This window comes from Helicoverpa armigera, chromosome 9 (assembly GCF_030705265.1).
Source record: "Helicoverpa armigera isolate CAAS_96S chromosome 9, ASM3070526v1, whole genome shotgun sequence".
NCBI classification, from domain to species: domain Eukaryota; kingdom Metazoa; phylum Arthropoda; class Insecta; order Lepidoptera; family Noctuidae; genus Helicoverpa; species Helicoverpa armigera.
The window spans coordinates 9,461,510-9,488,306 of NC_087128.1; the positions used below are offsets into that span (position 1 = coordinate 9,461,510).

A 26,797-nucleotide genomic window follows, 5' to 3' on the forward strand; every position below is an offset into this window, starting at 1 on the left:
CCGGGTGAAATGAAACACCCTTATAAACATTTATTTATAATTTACAGGATGTACGTACTTTTAGGAATGTTTCGTGCCATTAGAGAATCTTAACTGTCGTGGATATTATCCTCAGAATTCTTTATCATTTTAACTCGATCATCCGCTATTTTTTATCATTTTTCTTTCCTGCATCCTTTACATTATGAGTAGAAAGGATGCAATTATTTATTCAAATATTTTTTTTTACTCTAGCTTTCTCCTTGATTGAAATGCTCTTAAAGTATGCAATTTTATGCTGGACATAATTACAGAGTAAAACCACAAATAGGGCTGAAAATGTCAGTAAAGTCCGTGAAAATTTAAACCTACATACTGACAGCATATACTTTAGATACAGCTCATGTGTTGTACGTGGCATTTTTCTCAGCAACCGCGCTAAAGCTGGGAACTTTACAAGGCGTGGCGGCTTGTATGGCTTCTCTCGGCTCTGTTACCCAGCTCGACAGCTTACACGTGTGCCCGCTAAATAAATATTAATATTGAAGGATAAGGTACTTTAAGATGAGATCGATCTTGTGTAGAGTAACGCTGGCTTTGTCAGATATTTTTTTGAATGGTCGGTTGTGCCTAGAGAAAATCCTAGTATTTTTCAAACGAACCCAAAATCAAAGGGCTTTTTTCTTTTAAACTTTTAATTTAAGTCATGTGGATGAAATGGATACTTATGTATAGTTCCAGTCACAAAATAAAGTTGTTTACTTTGTTGTTTTTGTTGATGCAATGCAGTCAAACAAAATATTTACCAAACCAAAATTCCGTAAACACCAAAATATAATTTTAATATAATTAAACTAAAACCAAATTACCACAGCAAATACTTAAATTAACTAAACAATATTTCATCAAACCCAAATATTATTTGAGGCTCAATATACAATTTTGATGATAAGAGCATACACAGAATATACTCATACACTAAGCGCAGTGGAAATTAATTAACTAAGAGCACTAGATACTATTAGACTGCTGTAAATATATATTTAGCACAATGGAGGAAGGATAACATGTTGTGTGGAAATTCAAAGAGTTATATTTTGTGCAGTATGCTTTATTTTAGAGTAGGCACACTGATGTTTGGTCTATATATGTATTATTAATATATGTAGAGGTAGTAAGGCCAAATAAAAATTAATTTCAACTGCTTAACATTCAAGCTTTTGGCACACTGCAGACTAAACAGTCTGCCAATTTTTTTTTCAAATAAATCTTGTTCCCTATCAAAGTTTTCAATCTGTCTGCTATTAGCTTAATACCTGATCTTGGTAATGTGTGTACTGCCATTCATACTGATTTTATGAGCCCAAACCAACTATCGGCCGACTAAAAGTTTTCAGTGTTAGGGTACAGTCAGGCAGAAGCTTCTATTTTCAGTAGTAAATACATATTTAGCACAATGAAGCAAGACTAACGTGTTATACGTGCAAATTCAAAGAGTTATTTGTGCACTATTTTAGGACTTAACACACTGAATGTTGCCTAATATTAGTTATGTTATATTTAGTAAAAGTATTAACTCAGTAGATACCATTTACGGTAGTTATACCTACTTTCAGTAATATGGGTATATTCGTGAATTTGGCTTCTTGTGCATTTGTTAGTACCTACAGATCTCGGTGAGAAAGTTTGCTTATTTAAAGTTGGATACTATTGTGTGAGTGTAAAAAAATGTGTTTAGTCTGTGAGCTATTTTGTGTAAGTAGTCCGGTCATTTACCTTTGTACTTTCTTTTTCTTTTTTCAAATGGGGAATGAACATCTTATTCAATTTGATTTCTATAATAATCTGTTAAATTCCTTTTATGAAAGCCAATACCACGGTATAGCTTGATACAAAACCACAGACAGGTTCTCCGATCGATTTTGTGTCACCAAATTCAAGATTCACCCGAAAATTATTCGACAATATTCGTCCTCATTTACATATATAAACACCACAATACGAGCTTCAGTACTAGGAAAGCTTTTGGTAAGCTCGGCTTTGTAGAAACAATGGGACACATTACCGCACTGAACTGTGGCAACTACGGCCATCTTGTTCACAATGGCCAATCACACCTACACAATATTAAAATGGAAATAGACAAGAAGCTTGAACGTTAACTTGTATAAATTAATTTTTAATAAGTCTTGATATCTACATCTGATAACAATCATTGAAGTCGTATAAGGTAAGTGTACAATAACCTTTTTAATTAAATCAATGTGTGGGTAATAAAATGGACTTTAGATAACTTTTTCTGTTGAGGATGGGCCATTGATGTTTCAATTAATTAGTTCTTAAAACCTAAAGTCAATAAAATTTCTCCTTAGCACGTATAAAGCCGCGGTAACTAGCTGGTATATTTTTCAAAATTTAATTAGTGAATGCAATTGATGAACTGAAATAATTAAGAGAGTAAATTATAAATTGATGTAATTTTGCAGTTAATTACTATACAGTCATTAAAATACTAGTAGTCGGATACTTTAATCAGTTATCAATTGTAATTAGTTTTATTTCAATTTATAGCTGAGGTTTTAAAATATATTTCTATAAAAATATCACAAATATGACTTCAGACATTAACATATTGCTTTAAGGAAGGAAAAAGAAATATATACCAAAAAATACGATCCTATATATTCCCAAAATTCAACGCCAATCCGAGATAGGAAAGCCATCTAAAAACCTTCTGCCCTCACACCTTCAGAATGATATTAAATAGGTATTTTATGAGACGCGCCTGAAACACTGCGAGAGAAGGCAATTTTCTAAAAAGCCTTTCAGATGTCTCGAACTTTAGGAAAAAACGCGATTACGTCAGAATCGAGCCAATCTACTTTTGTTCATAAAACAACAGACAATCATCGTTAAAACCTCAACTGAAGCTGCTATTTTGTTTTCAGAAACTGTTTTCCTAAACAACACAAAGTACACAAACATTCCGAATTTTCGAAAAGCTTGTCAGAGAGCATCAGAAACACCGGCAAAAATCGCCAAAAAAAACAAGTTCCCTTTGGAAAAGTTCCACCAAACATTCCGGGCAGAAAGTAAGCAAATATCCCGACCACAACTACGTATTGAACGAACCTCGTCCCAGTAACCGTTTTTCCCGGGACCGCAAGCCTACCGCGCTTCGCACTGTTTGGTTAGCAAAGACAAAGTTGGCGCGCTAAGCCCCCCACTACTTGCGCCCACATACCCATACAGAAGTGCGACTGTGTTACTGCGCTTTCCATATAAAACTTTGACAATCGTATGAATTTGTAACAAACTTCGTTGTGCTTCCCTGTTATATCCATTCCAACTGAGACAAGCCGAGCCCTATTTAAATTGAAGCTATATTTAATGTTGGTTAAGTTATTTATAGTGATTACAGTGGTAGTTTGAAGGGATGCATAAATAATCAGAAATGTGGTTGGGGTTTGTTTATGTCGTAAATGCTGTTTTGAAGCGGTTGGTTGTAATTTTGAAATCCTTTCATGAAATTAACTAACATAAACTTATTTCAGTGCTTTCAGTTAATAATTCCTTCATCGTTTTACTTCAAAAATGATAACACAACGAAATTAATCTAAATAATTATTTGTACCAAAACAGTTCTTCATTATAATTCCGTATGAGCAACATTCGTTTATTTAATTAGCACTAAGACATAATTGAAATTAAGGGCCAGTAGCTAATCAAGTTACATGTCTGACACAATAATTATAATAAGTCCTTCCCCATTGTCACTAGAATACACTAACACAAGATATTGCGTGGATGGTGACCATTGCAAGGAAAATTTAGACATTTTCACACATTGTTAGGAAAATTCATGTCTTTATTTCAGTTTATTTTCAAGTAATAAACCAGGGACTAGATGCGTCTTGATCCCAGTAGACACTTTCGACTCAGTCCCAGCGTTTCAAGACCACAGATTAATGAGCGTAATTGTAATTTCGCAGACTAAGATGTCACCACATGCGGTAGATAAATCGAATTTTGGCATGTCGTACGTAATCTCAAATTCCATTACCCGGCCTTCCGCTTGAGAGCATTTGAATATTTAGTACCTAATACAGACGTAATTACGTGGCCTTATGTTCAGTGTTGCAAGCGACGAAAATCAGCGCCTTGCTTTGAAAATGCCAACACCGAAGGAAGCTAGCAATTTCGTGGCTTCTATCATTCAACTTAATCTTTGGTGAAATGGCTTGAATAACGGTTACATATGTAGGAATACTGAGTTCAAACAAATATGATGGTCAAAATAATTATAGGTATTCGATAATGTCAAAGCCACACAAATGATATTAATGTCGATGAATGTCATAATAAAAAAGCATTGCTTTTAGCTTAGTCATCCCTTGCTCATAATAACGCTAAAAATAAATTATCAGAAAATCATCGGTGATTTTAAAATGCAGATCAAAATTCTGAAACGAAAAGACTTACTTAAAACCCACAAGTATGAGACACAAAGACTTAAAATAAGTAGAACAGGCGGATAAGCTAACGCTCCAATAAAGGTCTTATCTATTTGAGCTGTACACTGTACAGCTCTAAAATGGAGGGAAAAAAAACTAAAAAGCAAGTCTCACTGTCGCCTTTTGTTGTGAATGTCAGTGGATATTGTAGACAGCCAAGCGCAACAGGTAAGGTTTGCTCTAAAGAGATCGCAACTGCAAATGTTCTGCTTCTGACAATGGCCGGTAACATTAAATGGATGGCAGATTTTCTTTTTTTTATGGTTCCATTTTTAAATTTTGCTGCATGACAGGTGTAAATGTGGTAGCGTTTTTATATGAGGTGTAATTTGTGCAATTATGAAATTAGTTTGTGGTTGTGGTGAGAATTATAAAATTGTTTTGTGTTAGCAGTGTTAATATTAATATGTTGCTGTTTTCCAGCAATGTTGAATAGAAGTACTCAGTAAATAAGTGGTTTTTTGAACACCAAGTCCTGCATGTCGATTCTATAAAATATCAAAACTCACTTCGACATCACTCTCACTTCGACTTCGATCTAAAGGTGGAATTCCGTGGACGCGACAATAGTCAACCTATGAAAATGTATGGCACCGTTGCCGAGGCCCGTGACAGTCGCGCGCGGCCGACGAATTTCGTAAGCTGCTCGCGGCATTGTCAACAATTTAATTCTGGTTTTACTAAAATTCTATAGATGTTATTAAGCGCTAGACCATGTTGAGAAGCGTACGGCCGCGAGCGGCTCACGAAATTCGTCGTCCGCGCGCGACTGTCGCGGCCCTCGGCAGCGGTGCCATACATTTTCATAGGTTGACTTTTGTCGCGCGCGGCTGCGACAATCGCGACCCACGGAATTCTACCTTAAAGTTTCGTGATTGACATTGTCAAACTACACTAGCGCTACATTATCGAGCGTGTTGACAAGTTGAACTAAATTAAAGTCGAGATTTTGACAGATCTGCCAAAATCTGTCTATCTATAGGGAGGTAGGGAGAGATGGGCAGTTGGGAGACATGATGAAATCAGAATAAAGGGGGTCCTTTTATTCTGATTTGATCATAGTTTTTATTGGGTAGTTTACGTTACCGACTGGTAACGGTGTTCATCCATAGACTTTCTGTCATTTCTGTGAGTTGTCAAGAACAAACACTCGTAAAAGTACTTAAATATTTTGTTGCGGTTTCGGATCGTTATAAAGAGAAAACTAATGAAAGGTATGTGTATTTTCTATTATTAATGATTGATTGTCAAAATCTCCAGTTACGATTATAGTAAGTCGATGCAATCCACACCTATTATACCTCTAGAAGAGGTACTACAGCAATAGTTTATGGGCCCCACGTTTTTATTTTTAACCCCCGACGCAAAAACGACGGGGTGTTATAAGTTTGACGTGTCTGTGTGTGTGTGTGTGTGTGTGTGTGTGTGTGTGTGTGTGTGTGTGTGTGTGTGTGTGTGTGTGGCATCGTAGCTCCCAAACGGATGATCCGATTGTAATGCGGTTTTTTTTGTTTAAAAGGTATGTCAGTCGGGAGTGTTCTTAGCTATGTTTGGTGGAAATCGGTTCAGGTCTTCAAGGTCATCAGCTCGTTTGCTAGATGTGATAGGAATGTTACACGCTCTGTTTACTTGCAAGTATATGTGGGATCTGAAATTTGAAACACTAATGTCTTTTGGAACCACTGAGCTGGTCTGCTGTTAGGGCACGAAGGTAGGAGACGTAACCCTGAACTGCCTTTTAGTAAACCCATCGAGTTTGGGCTCGTTGAATTTGTCTTGTCGAGTTCTCTTCATGTTTCTGACTGACGAGAACCTGATGCTGGAAATGGGATGTGGCGGATGAAACCCTGAAATGCCGGAATGAAACGGATAAACCGATTTATATTTTTGCTGAAAATCTAGAATGTCCAAAGGTTAATCTTTATTGTTTCTCAGTCTGTGCAATTCTCCCAGAGCCAGTTTGTCATGAGGATTGTTAAACAGCTTCCTTTGGCCTAGATCGCATATAGCGACCCCATCTTAAGATAAAATAAATTAAATGAAAGAAGGAAAAATTAAGGAGCTCCTTTAAAAAGCATGAAATAAAATTAAATTATAAATTTAAAAAAACCCCCGACCCAAAAAAGTATGCAATAATTATGACAAAAGGTTAAAAACGCTAAACCCTATAAAAAGCAAAAAATAACTTTTAACACTACGTAAACTAAATTTTGACGTGTCGGGGGACCGCTTTGCCTTCATAAATACTTACATAAATAAAATGATACCTACCTAATTACAACATTCGTTTAAAAAAAAACACGTATCTAAAGTAATGAATTAGAGCGGTCCCCCGACACGACGAAATTTAGTTTACGTAGTGTTAAAAGTTATTTTTTGCTTTTTATAGGGTTTAGCGTTTTTAACCTTTTGTCATAATTATTGCATACTTTTTTGGGTCGGGGGTTTTTTTAAATTTATAATTTAATTTTTAGTCTAATATGACCGGGACCACCGTAGGTTGACAGGTAAGTAACTATTTTTAACCCCCGACGCAAAAACGACGGGGTGTTATAAGTTTGACGTGTCTGTGTGTGTGTGTGTGTGTGTGTGTGTGTGTGTGTGTGTGTATGTGGCATCGTAGCTCCCAAACGGATGATCCGATTGTAATGCGGTTTTTTTTGTTTAAAAGGTATGTCAGTCGGGAGTGTTCTTAGCTATGTTTGGTGGAAATCGGTTCAGGTCTTCAAGGTCATCAGCTCGTTTGCTAGATGTCATAGGAATGTTACACGCTCAGTTTACTTGCAAGTATATGTGGGATCTGAAATTTGAAACACTAATGTCTTTTGGAACCACTGAGCTGGTCTGCTGTTAGGGCACGAAGGTAGGAGACGTAACCCTGAACTGCCTTTTAGTAAACCCATCGAGTTTGGGCTCGTTGAATTTGTCTTGACGAGTTCTCTTCATGTTTCTGATTGACGAGAACCTAATGCTGCAAATGGGATGTGGCGGATGAAACCCTGGAATGCCGGAATGAAACGGATAAACCGATTTATATTTTTGCTGAAAATCTAGAATGTCCAACGGTTAATCTTTACTGTTTCTCAATCTGTGCAATTCTCCCAGAGCCAGTTTGTCATGAGGATTGTTAAACAGCTTCCTTTGGCCGAGATCGCATATAGCGACCCCATCTTAAGATAAAATAAATTAAATAAAAGAAGGAAAAATTAAGGAGCTCCTTTAAAAAGCATGAAATAAAATTAAATTATAAATTTAAAAAAACCCCCGACCCAAAAAAAGTATGCAGTAATTATGACAAAAGGTTAAAAACGCTAAACCCTATAAAAAGCAAAAAATAACTTTTAACACTACGTAAACTAAATTTTGACGTGTCGGGGGACCGCTTTAACCTTCATAAATACTTACATAAATCAAATGATACCTACCTAATTACAATATTCGTTTTAAAAAAAAAACACGTATCTAAAGTAATGAATTAGAGCGGTCCCCCGACACGACAAAATTTAGTTTACGTAGTGTTAAAAGTTATTTTTTGCTTTTTATAGGGTTTAGCGTTTTTAACCTTTTGTCATAATTACTGCATACTTTTTTTGGGTCGGGGGTTTTTTTATTTATTTTCTAGTTTTCAGTGCACACAAGATAAAACCGTTTTAGTTAAGTTTTTTTACCGATTTTTTTTTATAAACTAAGTCAAAAGTGTCCAATGCTCCCTATGGTAGGGAGGCTTGGACATACCATGTAATGTATAATTTGTAAATTTTTGTTCTTCTTCTTCAGTGAAAATTTGTGAGGTTATAAATCTGCGCTAAAAATCCTTTATAGAATCTTGTTTCAGGTACCGTTGCCAACTTGATCTAGGGACTCCATATTTATCAGCTGTTCATTTTATTTTTTAACCTTTTGATACCTCTTGTATTGCTCGTTATATTAAATCTTTAAGAATTTCCCGTCGCAAACCATTCTTTTAACCCCGACGCAAAACGACGGGTGTTATAAGTTTGACGTGTCTGTGTGTGTGTGTGTATGTGGCATCGTAGCTCCCAAACGGATGATCCGATTGTAATGCGGTTTTTGTTTAAAAGGAATGTCATTCGGGAGTGTTCTTAGCTATGTTTGGTGGAAATCGGTTCAGGTCTTCAAGGTCATCAGCTCGTTTGTTAGGTGTGATAGGAATGTTACACGCTCAGTTTACTTGCAAGCATATGTGGGATCTAAAATTTGAAATACTAATGTCTTCTGGAACCACTGAGCTGGTCTGCTGTTAGGACACGAAGATAGGAGACGTAACCCTGAACTGCCTTTTAGTAAACCCATCGAGTTTGGGCTCGTTTAATTTGTCTTGACTAGTTTTCTTCATGTTTCTAATTGACGAGAACCTAATGCTGGAAATGGGATGTGGCGGATGAAACCCTAGAATGATATATAACCCTGGATCAACAAAGGTCCATCTTTATTGTTTCTCAATCTGTGCAATTCTCCCAGAGCCAGTTTGTCATGAGGATTGTTAAACAGCTTCCTTTGGCTGAGATCGCATATAGCGAACCCATCATAAAAAGAAGGAAAAATTAAGGAGCTCCTTTAAAAAACCATGAAATCAAATAAAATTATAAATTAAAAAAAAACCCCGACCCAAAAAAGTACGCAATTATTATGACAAAATGTTATAAACGATAAACCCTATAAAAAGCAAAAAGTAACTTTAAACACTACGTAAGTACCAACTAAAGCATGTCAGACTAAACAAAATTTTGACGTGTCGACGGTTTTATTGAAACCGTTTAAATATCTCGTAATGTTGAAACTGATTGTAATTTTTAGGATAGCTCTTTGATTTTATCTAGCCAAACATAAGAAATGACAATAAAAGTTGATTATCTGTAAAATCTGAATTTTTTATGCAATAAATGTGAAAAAGTGCCCATCCCTCCCCTACCTCCCCTAAAGTATGAAATGACATTACGAATCGAAGTGAAATGCGAGTTGTTGATCGAATTTTATAGAATCGCAGGACTGATCGCAGTCACATTTTGAGTCAGTCAGAGAATTGCAAATTCTCTAATTTTGAAATAAGTATGTTCTTATTAGACCTAAGTATTTTAACTTCAAACGATTCTAATATGAGGGCGAATAAAATGTATCCAAACCTACAACAACACCTGTAAATAACACAATCAAAAATTTTGCCTAAAACTTTGATAATACTTTAAATTATCTCCCACATTTTGAAAACAAAAACCCTCACAATCAATTTCAAAGAAACAACCAAAACACACAAATCACTATTATCTAAGCTACCACAGACCATAAAGTCGAACTCTGTCCATATTTCGCTCTGGCAACACAGAAACGCAATTAAAGTACGACATTTACGGTATTACCATAAACCGCATTGTTCATTATTATCATTTCGCGTCCGGTAAGCGAGGCGTCAATTTGACAATACGGACGGCGAAATGTACCAACATTTCATATTCCGCGTATAAAATGTAAAATAGCTCGTAATGACTGTAATAGGATGGGGAGACATCAGTTGCGAAGGTTTTTATGTTAAACAGATGTTTTAGCATTACTTTTTGAAATAAGTGACTCTTTTTTATAAGCGTAAAAGTCTGGTTAGCATGATGGTAAGCAAGGGACGTGAGAAAGCTCTCTTTATTTCATAACGTACTTTAAGCTCGATTATCACAAAATTACTGTAAAATAGTAGTCGTACTAATGATCCCAACCTTATCTTGCAATTTTTATTAGACTTTAGACCAATAAATAATTGATGTTTTTATTTCTCATCTTTTTTCATGAAATGGATTTCTTGGGGCCGTTTAACGTCAAATGCCGCCTAGTCTTCTCAAAGTCAACCAATGTCAATGAACCGATCAAGTTATATGGGATAAACTTTAACACAAGTGATCTGTCTACTATCGGTTTTGACCCTAACCACATCTCGTATTATTAATAGCCTTTCAATTCAGTATCGAAAATATTGACGCAATAATTATCGGTTGACATTTAACGTTCCCAATTCATGTTTACCTTCATATCTATAGCTGGAACTCGCATTTACATACAATAAACACTGAAACCGTCAATATCACTGTCCTAATTACAAACAACTAGGTAATTCTAGTGGCTTTACTTGCATCCTAGGGGGAATTTGTTGTCGGGATAAAAGCGCTTTCATGTCATTCATATTGGTTTATACAAATAGCTTTCGTACTTATGCTTATGTAAACCAGTTGAGCTGTTTTGTTACGTTTAAAGATAAATGAATCAAAAACCAAAAGCATACGAGTATACTCAAAGTAGGCTGAAGAACGGCACTTTTCAAACGTAAAATTACATGAGACTGCTCCCAAAAACGCACTCTCTTCACCACTTAATATGTGTTTTTACTGGGAAGAAGAATTGTCGCAGCAACTTCCGTAGCAAATACGTGCTGTCTGATGAAATTATATTAATATATTTTCCATTCATAGTGTAGTTGAGTTATTATGAGTTTGGTTCATACATATATTCAGTGTGCACTCAACTTACCATAGAAAATAGAGGAAAACTCCACTAGAAAAAACTAAAAGTCATTCTATTTAAGCGCCCGGAAAAAGAGTAGGAATATAAAACAGCCCTTCTCGGAAATAATAAATTATTTAATATCGATAACTTATTTAGTTCATTCTTACAACTACTATGAATATGGTAATCGAATGAATAATAAGTAACTACTATTCAAATGAAAAAATATTATGTACTTCGTTATTATTACATTAATATTATTTTTTTCAATTGAAAGAAAGAAGAAAGAAAAACGTTTTATTCACGCGAGTGACACAAGGAAAAAAAGAGAAAAATACAAAACAAAACAATAACAAAAAAATTCGATACAAAAAATAAATAAAAAAAATACAAATTACAACAGAGAGTCAATTAGTCAAATTCACAAACATTTAAAGAAGTAATGCAGACTAAATAGCCGGCCGACAGTTATCCCGATAGTTGTAAAAAATATTTTTTAAAGAAAAACTTTTTTCGGTCTTATACCGGCCAAATACTTAATCGTTGTCACGTGCGTTTTACCATTCATCCTTATACTGATTTGTGGGCCCAAACAATCGGCCTACTAAAAATGTGTAACATGCAGGTACACTTATTTAGATTGTCACTAATTATGTCAATACAATTCGCTCCAATATTTACAAACAGCTCCAATCGTTAACTAGGATAATTTATATCTGGTTTACAGTATGCACGAACATTGGAAAGTAAATATGAAACGCTGCGATTGATTGCAGTATTAGCATAAATATTGCACCGGTTTGAGGCTATACGACCACTATGGTAAATAACTGGGTACCTTTGTTTAGTCTAGTATATGATCACCGTTAACCTAATATTCTCCATATCTCTATTTGTGAAACGATAGTTGTAAATATGCGGTGGGGCTCATATAATTTATGTATGTACTAAAGGAAAAAAATTGGAGTTTTCATTCTTACAGCTTGAGAATACATATATTGATTGCTGATCTTATGTAAAGTGCAGCAAACTAATATTAAAAAATAAATCTTGATTATTTAGATTTCGTTCAATAAAGACAACTTCTGCTGATATTTGTGCCAATCAAAACACAATAACTAAACAAAACCGAGATTTCCCGAAGTTTTCCGATCATTCACGAAGCAACAACATTATGATGTTGTAAGATGACGTAGAAACGACTCTTGACAATGAGCCAAGTCATCAATATTCATCTGAGTTGCAAATAGCAATAGTGTGCGGATAACGAGGGTTCTTGTGGTGTCAGGGATCGGCAACAGGTGATAACCCTTCATTTTTCAGGCATCTCATCCTTATTGTGAACTGAGATCATCTACTATCTACTTTGTTCCATAGTGGATCTCTTTCATTGAAGTGAAGCCGTTGCTTTGCCGTTTTTCGGGGTTTTATCAGTCACGTGTAACGTACATATACAAAGTGGGGTTCTTCATGCGCTTAGAATTACTCAAGAATTCCTGATGGGTCCATTAAATTAGGGGGTGTTTGATATACTATTTCATCTTAATGCCAATTATAAACATCAAACATTCTGTCTTCTTTATTTCTCCTGCAATGACTTACAACCTAAGCCTCAATTTAGCATCCATCATTATGCCCATTAAAAATCAACACAACATCGGCATTGAAATCCACATTCGAGCAATTTTCCGTCGCTCAAAAGACCCATGAGCCCGTTCACAAAAACCATTTGTTCGCTCTTTCCTAGCCCACCATTCAATTCCAACGAATGATGTAAAGGATCATTTGTACATCTTCAACAGAAAAGGTAACAAAAGCTGAACATATATTGGTCCTTTGTGTTTCAATTAAGTACGGTGAGATGGACTACAAAAAGGTACGTTAATGCACAATGAAAAAGCATGCACAATTCCACTTGACACGGTAACGAGGGGTGGAACTTTCATGATTACTACGACCTGTGGACGGCAGTATTATTCTGCAAAATGTGCACTACACTTCTGTGTGAAAAAAATGGGTACGTTTAGTTTGCAGTAAGTGTGTAAAACTCGATTTAATAAGAGTATGATATAGGTAAAAGAGTTAATGTAAAATTTTGTTGTAGGTATTTTGCAGTAAATATAGCATAATATTTTCTTTAAGTTCGTTACAAGAGAAACAAAAATATCCAAAAATGGTAAAATAAAATACCTATATATTTACGCGCTGGGTTTTAAAAAAAAAATATTTTTGTGAAATATTTTTTATTTAAATTTTCAACAGTTGCATTTTTATGAACGATACAGGAACGGAGGCATTGTTATACTTGTTAAAATAATGAATTTAAAATAAAAAATCACGAAAAAAAAATGAGTCGAATCACTGGAACACAAATTCAGAGTACGTTACTTGAATGACCGCTCTTACGCTGCTTAACTATTTCATTTTTGTATCATTTCTTGATTATTCACAAATTACTCACTTAAATATGAATTCATTTGGTACCTATCACACGCCACACATTACATAATTGGTTGGCAACAAAATTACACACCTCCATTTCAAGTCCTTTATCAAAAATTATTACGTCAAACTTGAGCCGGCGCTCAACAAAACATAAGCTTCAAAGATTATCAGACAAGTTATTTATTTCCTAAACAGCCAGAACCCTGGTAAAATGAGTTTTTATCACGCACATAACTAATTTTTTAACACAAATTTTGGACGGCTTACCTTATATCTTCAGATATTTTTTTTCTTTTTTCGTTTCTATTTCGTGTCCTGAAACAAAAGAGGTTGATATGAATAAAAAAATTGTTTTTGAGAATATAAAGCGATAAAGTGTTCCTTATTTTCCCCTTTGAGCGACACTTAACCAATGAACTGGACAAGCCCGTACGGCTATTATACAGGGGTTTGCCCATTGTAACGTAAAAGGTTTAATAGGTGTCCCCTCAATTAGGTAATTAATATTAGAGGTATAAATATTTTAGATTGGCCCTTTTAATGTTTAAATGAACTGTCGATAATTTGATCAAAATTTTATAACGAACGCCGAAAACACTTTTGTTTGGTTGATACGATAGGGACGTAGGTATTATTACTACGAGTGATCAAGGAAAAAAAACTTACACTATTAGTGAACCAAAAAAACGTTAAGTGAATTGCTTTAAAGCCTGTCGTTACACCTAATGCCAACGTCTCAATGAACTAAAGGAGATACCTCAAAAATATTATCATTTTATACTCTTGGTACCCCTCCTCACTCTAGTTTTAGTAGAAGAGGCAAGATAATTGATAATTTTAACAATAAGGAATTGGTATTCAATTGTCTTCAATAGAGACTATTGTTAATAAAAATTCAACGAATGTCCTAAAACAACAATAAACATTTCGTGTTCTCAAACGTACTCACAAATAAAAATAAGTACCTATTTACTAGATTTCCACTGATTTTTAAACAACTTTGCTAAGGTGTATTTCTAAATCGTAATATACCTACATAATAAGATACTTAAAGTAACATACACGATAATATTCTAACACTCCCAGCGATTCTCATAACACTATCCATTTGAAACATAACTAGCGCTTGTGTTTCATCGCCTGAGTTCCGTTCTTGGATAAAAACAGTAAGAAAGAATTTCAAAATAAAGGCCAAGTTGTTCCCGACGACATGAATGTGAAACACTTAGCGCTACTTAAGGGCTGTTCTTCGTAGTAGCTGACGGAGTATGCTAAGACTATTCAATGCAAGTACCTGCAACTTAAAATGCAAAATAAAAGAAAGTGGTTCCTATGCGCTCCAAAAATGTCAATTTCTTTGAAAATTCTTTCCAAAAATGTATTCATAGTCACGTAACATCAGGTATTTTTATGGGGTGCATAAAAATGAGTCTTGGAAGGAATTTAAAATGTTTTTGAGTAGTCAACTGCTTTTAATATTAAGCCAGCACGTGACGCGTTTCGAATGAATTAATGACAAGATTATTATTAAAAAAATGTAGTATAATAAATAGGTCACGTTAGAACTGGTAACAAACAAACCAAAAATATTGAAAACAGTCGCCATTTAATTCTACTCCCAACAAGTAATACCGCCATCTTTCCAACCGTTCAATTCCCTTTCTTACCAAAGTAAGGATTATGTAAATGAGGTAATATTTACGTAAATGGGCACGCAAAAACATTACTTGCTACCGTTGAAATATTCGAAAGCGGAATGAAAAATCCGAAAACGGGCGAGCTTCAGATTGCGAGAGCTACAAATGCTACAAGCCAGTAATTGGAGCCAGCAAAGCATGCAAGTCATTACCAACACGTACCTCAAACAATAAACTTTTTAAATAGCCCATTACAGCTCTCATCCGAGCTCGGGTAATATGTTCGGAGTTTTTTAACATAGCAATTACGAGCTTAACGCGACTATTATAATAAAAGTCAATAATGACCCGAAGGTTGGGGATTATGGATGCTGGAAAATTTATGGTATCTTTGGCAATATATTTAGATTTTGTGCTTAGAAACATAATAAATGGGATTTTGTGGATACATGTTTGGAAGGGAAATAAGCGATGAAAGTACTATAAAACCAAATGCATGAAGATTTATGGTAACACTATCATTCCCATTGCGCTAAAGAATTATGAATCTACTAACCCGATGTAATCTAATTTCGTATTGTTTGCCAATATTACTTCTACTACCTCATTTTTCAATGTTTACCTAAAATCCCCACGGTAACAAAATATTTCAAACGTATCTCCTTTTAAATAAGTTACTTTAACATAGTTATTAAAACTTTACAATTCTTACTAATGGTCAAGTTAACTTTATTCTTTATACTTTGTTCCCAGGGGCATGAGCCGGACCATATGGCCCAGTTACGGTGCGAAGACTCAAATTGACACCACCACTAAGGTTTTACGATGTCACGGATGGAGCTACACGACCGACAATTACAGTTAACCTTAATATTCCCGGTTATAGTCCAATGGTTAAAGGTTGATACTAAAGACCCTGGATCGACAGTTAACACCCAGGCTCTAACGAGCTACAATATCATAGATGACCTATTTTTATTTTATGGTCGACATTGTTATACACTTTTGGATTCCTTAAAGACTTTTGACAATGTATCTAAGGCAAGTATACTAAAACAAAATATTCAAATATATATTTCTCAAGGAATTATCATTAATAACATTAAATATACAACATAATTTGTATTTTCTGCAGTCAGCAAAAAGTAACTAAGAGCAAAAAATATAATAACCATTTAAAAAATTCAAGGAATGCCACAAGGAAGCATCTTGTTTCCATTTTTTTATCAACATTAAGTTACGCCTTTAAAGGCTTCAGGGCATTACATTTTTCCTTGAATAATAATTTATCCCGTTTGCAAAATAAAATGTTTCTACAAATATTTTAGAAATATAAAACTTCTCAGCACACAATAACATAGGTATAGGGGAACTGTCACGTAAACTTACTTGAATAAAGTTTGAACACTCAATGGGGAATCGGAATCCCTCTCCAACTTGGACTTTACTTTTAATGACGTAGGGAATACATGTACCCAAATCGGGTTTGATTCTAAACCAAATCTATGTGATGTTTTATTATATTTAGTTAAATATGAATATTATTGTATTCATTAGTTTTAAAAAAGTACATATGTTCATTCCGTATCAAAGAAGTATTTTAAAATGTATATCCAAAAATCTAAAAGTCTGCAGCATGGTACTCTAATGGTAACTGTTTGTTTTAAATGGTTTCACTCGAGTCCTGAGGTATGACAAGACATCACACACATAAATCTTTGTAAATTCCAAAAGAACTCGGAATAAGCGAGAACATAATATTCAAATACATATAAGGGAACAATAAACATAAAACATAAAGTCATGAACAAAAGAGAAACATACGTAACACAAGATAGGGCCTTAAACTGTGAACAGGGAGTATTAAGTGGGGTACAATACAAAGGTACTTGGACAGTTGCAAAGTGCCCGAAGCCAGGACTTACAGAAAACGTTCACTTTAATACAACTTTGAAGGCACAAATGTAATTTCACACAGAACTTTGCATCCCTTCGGCAAGGATAGATATTCTAAATTAATTGGATCCTGTGTTTTGTACAGTAATAAATTAGGTTATTTTTTGTGTCTTTTTGTTAAAGGAAATTTCATTTTTAACGTTCAAGGTCGTGAGTGGGTTCTGACTTAATATGAACATCCATTGGTATATTTTCTGCAAGTCATTCGATTTTATTAAAGCGTTTGTATTTTATTTATCAAGATAAAAGCGTTGACAAATAACATCCAAAATAGTGTAGTAAAAACTGTTTTTCCTTTAAAAGCTAGGTACAAAAACAGCGCGATTTTAAATAGGTTACGTTGCGATTGAAAAAGGCAATGAACTAACAACGTAAAAAGAACAATGGAACGCCCAAACTAGAGCGCACTCACACTAACCAATTGTAGCCATTCACAGCACTACAAATGTTTGTCCGCGTACCTTTATTGAAAAAGGGCGCTTCACTGAATAAATTCCATCATGATCGTTCATTTGCCCTTTGCCCTATACATTCTAAATTCTAATAGTATATTAGTCTCACGATATTAAAAGTTTTCCGCTAGAATGCCCGCACACTGTAGACGAAAGAGTCTGACGACAATTGACCCGATGTTTGGTATAAAAAAAATGGAAATCTTGATTCCAATCAAAGTTTTCAGTCAGTCTAAATGCCTGATCTTTGTTTTGTGAGTACCATTCATCTTTAGGCTGATTAATGAGCCAAAAAAAAAAACTATCGGCCGACTAGTTACTCTAATAGTATTTTAGACTAACGATATTGAAAGAACTTTCCGTTATGCAAACAAAGCGGTTCTATCATCAAGGAATTATGGCTGTACGTTATTAACAACTTTATTTCAAGCTAATTGAATTGTTTGGTTAACTTTGGAATTGGTGTTGAACGCAGTTAAACGCTTTGACTGAAACGTTTCTGGGAAATTGTTAAATTATTGCAGGGAAGCAAACCAAACATTTGCAGAATCAATCAACGTTTCCCGATGACTTGCAAACACACCAATTAAATAACTGTGGCATGTACGTATATGTAGTATGTATACCTACAATTTGTATATTGTAAAAGCCTATAAATATACAATAAAATATACAAAGGCAGAGTGAAAAGGGTTACTTAGGTCTACTGAAACAACTGAATTGAGAACCTTTATTTTTGGAAAGTCGGGTGAAACTAAGACAACAAACATTCTTCCTTCTGTCTCCTTATTTGCATATTCTTCTTCATGAGCAACAAGCTTGTTAATCAGACTACCTGTAATCCATTCTGATTGGTGAAGCTCAAATAATTGTAGACTAGATACACCAATTTAAACAAAAACAATTTCCAAAAATAAAGACCAATTAGTTAATTCGACTGATTTAACATTCCTAGATTTATTATTCTGAACGGCAAAATGATATTGGTGAAACTGACGCTGATTGCAGTCGAGATCAGATAAAGCGATACGTGTTCGGAATAAACGTAGTACTTTGAAATCTGATCTGTTGTAAATCATCCACAATTTATATACAATTGCTGTTTAATTTTTGGCTGCAACTAGGTATCTTCTGTATAGGGCCATGAATAATGATGAGGGTCAAAAATTACTGGAGGTGAAATACTTTTTCATTGCTGTGGACCCACTTCTCCGTTGGACCCAGGAGGCAAAACGACCTATGAATTTGAGAGGTTCGAAGTCTGATGAGCGTCAGTTTTCAAAAAAAATAATAGCAAAATACAAATGTGGCAGAAATACTGCTGTCTTGGATAATTTCAAGAAGTGTTAACCCATTCCAAGCCATTAGTTACGGCAGTTTTCAGACAAGAATACTAAAACAAGAGCAGGTACAGTGAATAAAAACGGTTCTAAATCCCAAACGTTCTAAGCTCTTAAAGTAAATTCAAAGCTTAGCGGCCATATTTTTCTGTAAGTGTCTTCTTAACGACCTTAAATCTGAGAGCAGTGCAAGCTAGCAGAATCCTAGCATTGATCACCAGAAATTGGCACAGAACCAACATTCGTGCTAGAAGAACGTCTTGCACCTGACTTGGGTTTAATTATCTGAATAACACTCAAACTGCTTAAGAAGCAATCCTCTTTGGATAAGCAAAAAGATTCTATTCCGACTGTGACATGCTTCTTCTTTGCTTTGTGGTGAGAAGCCACATTGGGCGCTTAATCCTACTATTAATATTATAATTGTGAAAGTTTGTGAGAATGTATGGATGTATGTTTGTTATTATTTCACACAAAAACGGCTGGACCGATTTGGTTTAAATTTGGTATGTAGATAGGTGATACCCTGGATTAACACATAGGCTACTTTTTATGAACACATCACGTTGGCGAAGCCGCTGGCGGAAGCTAGTATAACATGAATAAAAAACTGACTATTTCTTTGAAGTAATTAGTTAAATGAGTGTGTATTTTAAAAATGAACCTATCACTCGAACCTTTTTTAAAAAACGTATTTTTGCATTTGCATTGTGCATTATAAAAGCAAAACCGATACGTATAATAGTGAACACACAAAATGACAGTGAAAATCGAATGGTTTCATCTTCCTCGGAATTTGGCACCGCGCCAGAACGTGCAAAAAGTTTTATGATGAGTCTAATTAGGTTAGAGCTCGGCTCATACTTCGTAGTTAGGTATATTATACAAAGCACGTGTGTTAGCTAAATTTAGATTTATCAATTTACTAAAAAAGCTTGTCAATAATACCTTCCAATTTGGCAATTCATCTCAATTACTGCCGTTGACATACAAGTCACAAAAGGCATAATTTCATTTAACTTCAAGACCAAGCAAATATGAGTTCGAGCATGTTAATATAAGAAGATATTTATACACAGGTAGGACTTGATTGATGTAGCTATACTACATGTAGCTATATAATCAAAATACCCACGAACCGTGTTATTGCAACGGAATCGCGACGGCTGTACGTCAGCAATTTATATACGAGCAGCGTCGAACGTTCTAGATCTGCAACAGAGCATCGCAACTGATTTCATCAAAAGGTTAGGTAGAAATGCCATCTTTAAAATACGGTAATTTCGAAGAACTTAAAAAATTCGTGTTTTAACCATCAACTGTACATTAAACTAAATTAAGCTGCAATTAAGAAGTTTCACAAAGAACCTCATCAGGTCTCACTACTCTTTTCAACTACTGCTCCAGACAAGTTTCACAAAGTCGCACTTTTATTAACGATATGAACATTGAACATTTCAGAATCAGCCATCGATCATCTATCAGTAACCGCAATATTATAGGAAGCCCCTTAATCAGCGTAAAACTTTGAAGAGCAGATCTACTACAAACACCATCCTACACAAACATTTTGCTCTAAATCCAAACAATCACAATACCGAATAAACATCAACTAAAACATTAACCAGTCCATCGGAAAATGTATCTGTTTAAGAGAATCATGTCAACGGGAGAGGAACAATGTTTGCCCTAGTGATTAGTTTTCGAGATAAATCCACAGCAGCAAGTTGTTCGGTCCGGACGATCAAGTTACCCGTTGTTTGTAGGCGAGATAAAACATTCAGGTGGGCTGGCAAACAATGCTTTTGCGTACCTATCTCATGCCATACTCCTGGTCTATTTGAATGATGAGATTTATTCGTTCCTATCTCAGAATTGGTTTGGGCCTCAGAAAGCGTTCTTTGTTTGAATAATTTAATCCAGAAATCTAGTCGAAGCGTTTCTAGATGGAATTGTTTAAGTGTACACGATCTCAGAACACCTGTACTTTCGTTCAACTATGAAATTACGTCAAATGACTTTGCACAAAAACAAGTAAGACATGAAAAAAAGAATATTCAGATATTAAGTTTTATGTCTTAAAGCAGCGATCAAGGAAAACTGAACAATTACGTAAGAAACTACTCTTATAATAATAGACTGCTAGAAACACTAGATATTATGCATAAAATAGCTAACACCGCATAAGTCATTAAGTATTCCACGAAAATTACAGGAAAAGGAAGTAGCCATTAGCAAGCTTTTATCTATAATAAAAAGCTCAGCTTCTTCCCGCTTCACATGTTAAAAGCAAAATCAATTTTATTATTGAATTTACATAAAAACTCGATACGAGAAAATCAAATTGGATTGTAGAAAAATATTTTGTCAGCGGCATGACAAACGATGTTACCTTTGATATTTCGACGGTAGACATACCGATCGTTAAAACCTTCATTGTGGAATACAAATAAAATATTTATGTTCGAATTGAAGCGGACTTATTATCGTATCGGGTCCTGAATTGAGGAAAAAGGATAATTATCTACCTTTGTTCTTGATTTAAAATATTGTGTTCGGACATGAGTTTTGGAGCGTCGGTACATGAGGATTTTATTTTGTGAAATGCAATACCTACCTACTAAAATATGAGGAACATTTTCCTTTACATCCTACTAATATTATAAACGCGAAAGTTTGTATGTATGGATGTATGGATGTTTGTTACTCTTTCACGCAAAAACTACTGAATGGAGTATAATGAAACTTTGCAATAATATAGCTTATACATCAGAATAACACATAGGCTACAATTTGTAAACATATTGTTCGAAATACTAAACCTGCGCAGACGAAGTCGCGGGCACCAGCTAGTTTTTTATAAACAAAAAACTTAGGTAGACAGATAATTACGGCGCTGTAGTAGCACTTTTCAGTTCCCCGCCAGAAGCACTTAAAAGCATGTCATTTGAAGTCTACCGTCACCTGTACTACATTTTCCTTCACTTCCATACTCCAACGTGTTTTTCTTGAGTTTACGTAATCCTTTCGGATCCCGCCAACTCCACGAGCCAATTTAGACGCAATCGATAGTCGATATCGTGCTAAAATCGACAGATAAACTCTATTGAAGAGGTGAGCCCAAGATTTAGAGGGATACGTATCATTGTCGATAAGATACCAAGCTTTGTTTTGTTTATTGACGAAATAAATTGGATAATTATTATTAGTATCTAAAGCAAAACAGTAATTTAAAATGCAAAAAAAAATGTACTTGCCATAATAATGCGAATTATTTATGAACATCATAAAAACTAATAACCAGGTGTGACGTTACAACATACATTATCAACTAAAATATGGAATGCTCAAAAACTGATTTGCATAAAACGATAAAACGCGAGGTGGCCGAACCTTTTTATTTTCACTGTTGTAACGAGAAGTCGCCTTTTTACGTTCAATTTATGTTCTTTTTATTTCAGGAGATAAAATGCTCTATTGTTCTGCTGAATTTTTCAAGTCTGCTTCAAAATTTAAAGCCCGTCCCGACATTATTACTGGTTGCCCGATGTTTTTTTAATCTTCTTATGTATTGCAAGATTTTTATCCTTTGTTTTGAGAGAGAAAAGGAAATCTTACGAAACCATCTAAAAGAATAAAAAGGAAAAAAATATACCATAGGAACGTTTTGTTTTCTTAGCTAAACAAATATTGGTCGTGTAGGTCATAAAAGTGCTTAAGGTCATATAGTGTGTACTTAAAACAACATTAGCCAAGCACTCATTACAACTAATAAGCGAATGGATCTGCGTTTGCATAAAGTAGGGGAGGTTGGCACCCCAATTACCCTGCCTTCTAACCTACTTCCAAGCAACGGCTAAAGACTGCTTATTACCGCCTATGTCGTTAGTCTGCTTTTAAACGCGAACAACTTTTAACTTTTATACTTTTCCCTGAAAAAAACATCTAAATTGCTAGTCTGGCCACTGCAAATTATTCCGACATTTTCTAAGAACTGACTAGATAATTTATCAAAGAAAGGTATTTTTTCCACTTTTTTTCGCACATAAAACCAACAAATGGTGGCCGTCTACGAGAATGAGAAAATATTCTATTCTCTAGGGTCATCCAATTATGCAAAGAGCTATGCCGTAGGAAAGATGCTCTGCGATTTAATTAATTACTTGACAGTGAGATTTGTTTTTGAACGTCGGTTGGCCGATCAGATTAACTAAGGGGATTATTTTAGTTCGTATTCAAAAAGGTGCTTCCATGTAATATTGTACGAGAAACTAAGTTCGTCGGAGCTTCGTAAATTCCGATAATACTTTGAGCAGAAACTGAAGTTGCGACGCTGTGAAGGTTTTTCCACTATCACATAACTTGTTCTTATACTAACGTATTTATATCCGTCCTAGATAAAAATAACTTACAATAGAACCTCCTACATGCCACGGATGTAATTCAAAGCGATATCAAATCTTGGTAACAAACTTTGAGTTAACTGCATGAACTCGTAAACAGTACATTTGTATTCCTCCGCAAGGTGCAGAACGGTTGCCGCCTCGCGAAATGTACGAACATAACACGTACCGTAAGTTGCAGCCAACTCAGCTGGTACATCAAAGTGGAATCGCAGTTTGCACAACTTGCAAGACGAAATATCATCCCCTTGAGATGAACAGCGAGTAATAAACAAACCGTATTTTACTTCTGTAGCGGCAACGTGACGAGAAAACTTGGAATGATATTAAAATCGTATCTTTGAAATTAAAAGAGCATCTTGGTACGCACCGGGGCACGTTCCGCTCGACACGAAGATGGACGCTCAACTGAATCTCAAGTGGTATAGTTCCGGGTGAATCTCTGACTACCGTACAATTGACGCATTCGCTGCAGCAATATTTTCCCTGAATGCCGTCACGAAGCGGAATGTTCATGCGAGCATGTGAAAGCCTTTCAGACGCGCTCGGAACCATTTTATTAGCAGCCAATAAGCCGTAACGTGTCTCGGCTACTTACACCAATGCCATTGATGGAAATTGGACTGTTCTATATCCAGGAAACGACTTCAAGTCGTGAACAGTAATGGCAATGCTTTCTTTACTTTCGATAATGATATTTCGCAAAAGTATCGTGAAAACTTCGTGTACTGTAATTGCAGTATCAAATGACATACAATCACGATGGTGGGTAATTTGTTTTGAAAGGCAAGCGTACGATTCAAATGAGTAAAATTCCTTCAAAGAATTCTCAATTACGGAACCGTCAAAAGCTTCCTCTTTTATTTGTTGTTCTGTACACGTGTTGAATTCGTCATATTAGTAGGTCGTAGTGAGGCCAGTTTAATCTTCGGGACATCACCTGATCTCCCCGGAGCTCTCATGATGGATGGCTAACACCTGTCACGGGATTTAACTTTGTTATTCCTGTTCGGAACATTAGGGGCTAAATGTTCGCTGTTGTTGGAATTAAACAAGGGTTTTGATCGACATGAGTACGGTGCTTTGTTTTTGGAACTATTTTAATGAATGCTGCACGAAATACTCGTACGTAATACACGAAATGTGTTTAGTGAAAAGTATATTTATCTTGCCCCAGAGATTTTACAGTCTTAAAAAACCTAAAAGATCAACATCGATTTTTATTAGAAGAACCCCGCTGACCTTATCAGAATAAAGCACATCATAAAAATAAAATACAATAATTTATTTATGATGTTTCAGTTCTTGTCAACCCATAGTTTGTTCACTAAACCACTAAATGAACAACCCATTATTTTTACTGGTCTAGTTTTACGTAGGTACATAAGTGTAATGTTTGCTTTTCCTATAGCAACAGTAAATAAGTATGTAGGCTTTTCCTCAAGTGGTGTTGTTTATTTGTTGACACCTGTGATCCCCTTGAGGAATTAATAGTGTCAGCTGCGGTCGTCCTTGGTGAAAAGTAATTAGGTGAAATGTAAATATACTTACTCCAAACAAAGAGTGCCTTTAAAGTTATTTTGTGAACATTTCAGTAAACACACCTTTTACAAATTAGAATATACGCTTTAAATATGGGTGTTTACATAAGAACTTTCATAAGGAATATCTAAGTTATGGTTTTGTGTTATCCAAGTAGTTCACTCAGCTTGGATTTCAACTTACTAAGGAGGTCTTAACTTTATGCTAACATCCTGGAGAAAGATATACGAAAATGTAGGATCAAATTTCATATAACTACTCAGTATTTAATCCTGTAAGAGTACTAGGGATTTTTTTTCTGAAAGAGCCCTTAGTCCAATGAAAACTTCAATATAGAATTTTCTGAAATCTAATCTCAAAGTAGTCGCCGAACATTCGTGTTTGTACAAATAACTTGTCAAATGTAGTTTGTTAAGTAAAAAGCTTTTCTTTGCCGAAGCGTTTCTGATTCTAAAAATATCCAAGTCAATACTCTGAAGCGATATTAATGTGATGAATGAATAATCAAATACCGATAGTAGGTACATACATATTACATACTCGTACATACTCGTAGATACAGTCATGGACACATAATTAAAGACACTGTTTTTCTTTTTTGGACAATCTGTATTTCTTTTTTCTGATTGCTACTGGAACTTTATTTTCTATTTTAAAATATTTAAGAGGGCATTGTGAAATATTAAAACTAAAGACTATCTTCAGTGATCCTTCGCGACAAGTTTTTTTTCGCTTTATCCGAATTTCGAGCGGTATGAACCATAACGTGGCCTGGCCATATAATTAAAGACACTCCATTTGCTCAGAGGAAGAAATGCAAATTATTAATATTATTGATGGTACTTTTCTATAACAACATTCCCTACACTGTAACTAAGCATACTAATGAGTACTAATATTTGGTTTATTTCCTTTTACCTCAATGACAGCACGACATCCCTAAGCGTGCAAGCGGTCAGTTTTGTTTTAAGTCGCTACGGGAATTTTCTTCCATGCTTCATAAAAATCTGTGTAAAATTGATCAATGTTTCGTGTATGACTTATCGTCATTGTGTTTTCTGGCCGATCACCAGTTTTTTTTCTATTAAATTTGCGATGGGCCAAACCAAAACCGTCATAAGTTGCTCGATCAAAGAGATCCTTTTTACTACTCTTACAGTGTTTTTCAGAACTTTTCTAATTTGGAAAGCGCTAAGGACCGGTAAATTATGCTTAGCATATAACAAAACACTATTTCTAAAATATTATAGTACTTGAATTCGCCTATTTTTAATAATATCTTTCTAAAAGATCACCACACCAAGTAGTGGAGAGAAGCCCCACACTATTACTTTTTCGCCTCCTATGTTTGAGAACTTTCTTAGTGTATTTTGGTTCCATCTCATGTTTTGGAGGCGACTAATTTCGATACATTATTTTAGAATTATTCGTATCCCTTTGTTATTGAGAAAAAAAATATATTTTTGAACACTTGTTAACTGCACCTTTCACATTTGACAGAAATAGCCAACTACAGTATGGACACGCGGTGCTTTTCCAAAAGCAACATCTTCCGATACCCATGCCTTACAGCTTTTCCCGACCCGGTTGTAGTCTCAAAGTTCTGCAGACACAATTGTCGTCTTTTTAGCATCAGATGACTCCCAAAAAAACCAGTACCGAATCATGTAAATGGTTCACTATTTGCCTATAGCACCGCCTTAAAGTCTGTTTGCGGACAAGTTTTCCTTGGGGTCGGTTTTGAGTCGTTCTCAAACCATGCCTTTTTAGTGCCATTGATAAGAAATCTTTAATAATAAATTTATTACCATGTCCTTACTATAGATCAAGTGGTATGAATAAATCCGTATGTCAAAATATAATATTAAAAAGCCTAAAACATTTTACTTACCAGAATTTTTGTTCTAGTCTTATTTGATAGGACTAAAATGAAAATTTTTAATGAAATAAACCTAAATTATTACCTAATTCGAGTTTTCATAAGTATTTTACTCACTTTTAAAAAAGAGTATGGCAACTATT

The 26,797-nt window shown here is 35.0% G+C and overlaps 1 protein-coding gene across 1 annotated transcript in view; it reads right to left on the reverse strand.

The window, feature by feature from the left end:
• LOC110372564 (leucine-rich repeat neuronal protein 2) overlaps positions 1-26,797 on the reverse strand; it is a 107,455-nt gene that overhangs the window by 47,767 nt on the left and 32,891 nt on the right. The window contains exon 2 of the mRNA XM_064036216.1: positions 13,713-13,760. The gene's annotated coding sequence lies outside the window, so the exon portion shown is untranslated. The remainder of the gene's footprint in view (positions 1-13,712; positions 13,761-26,797) is intronic.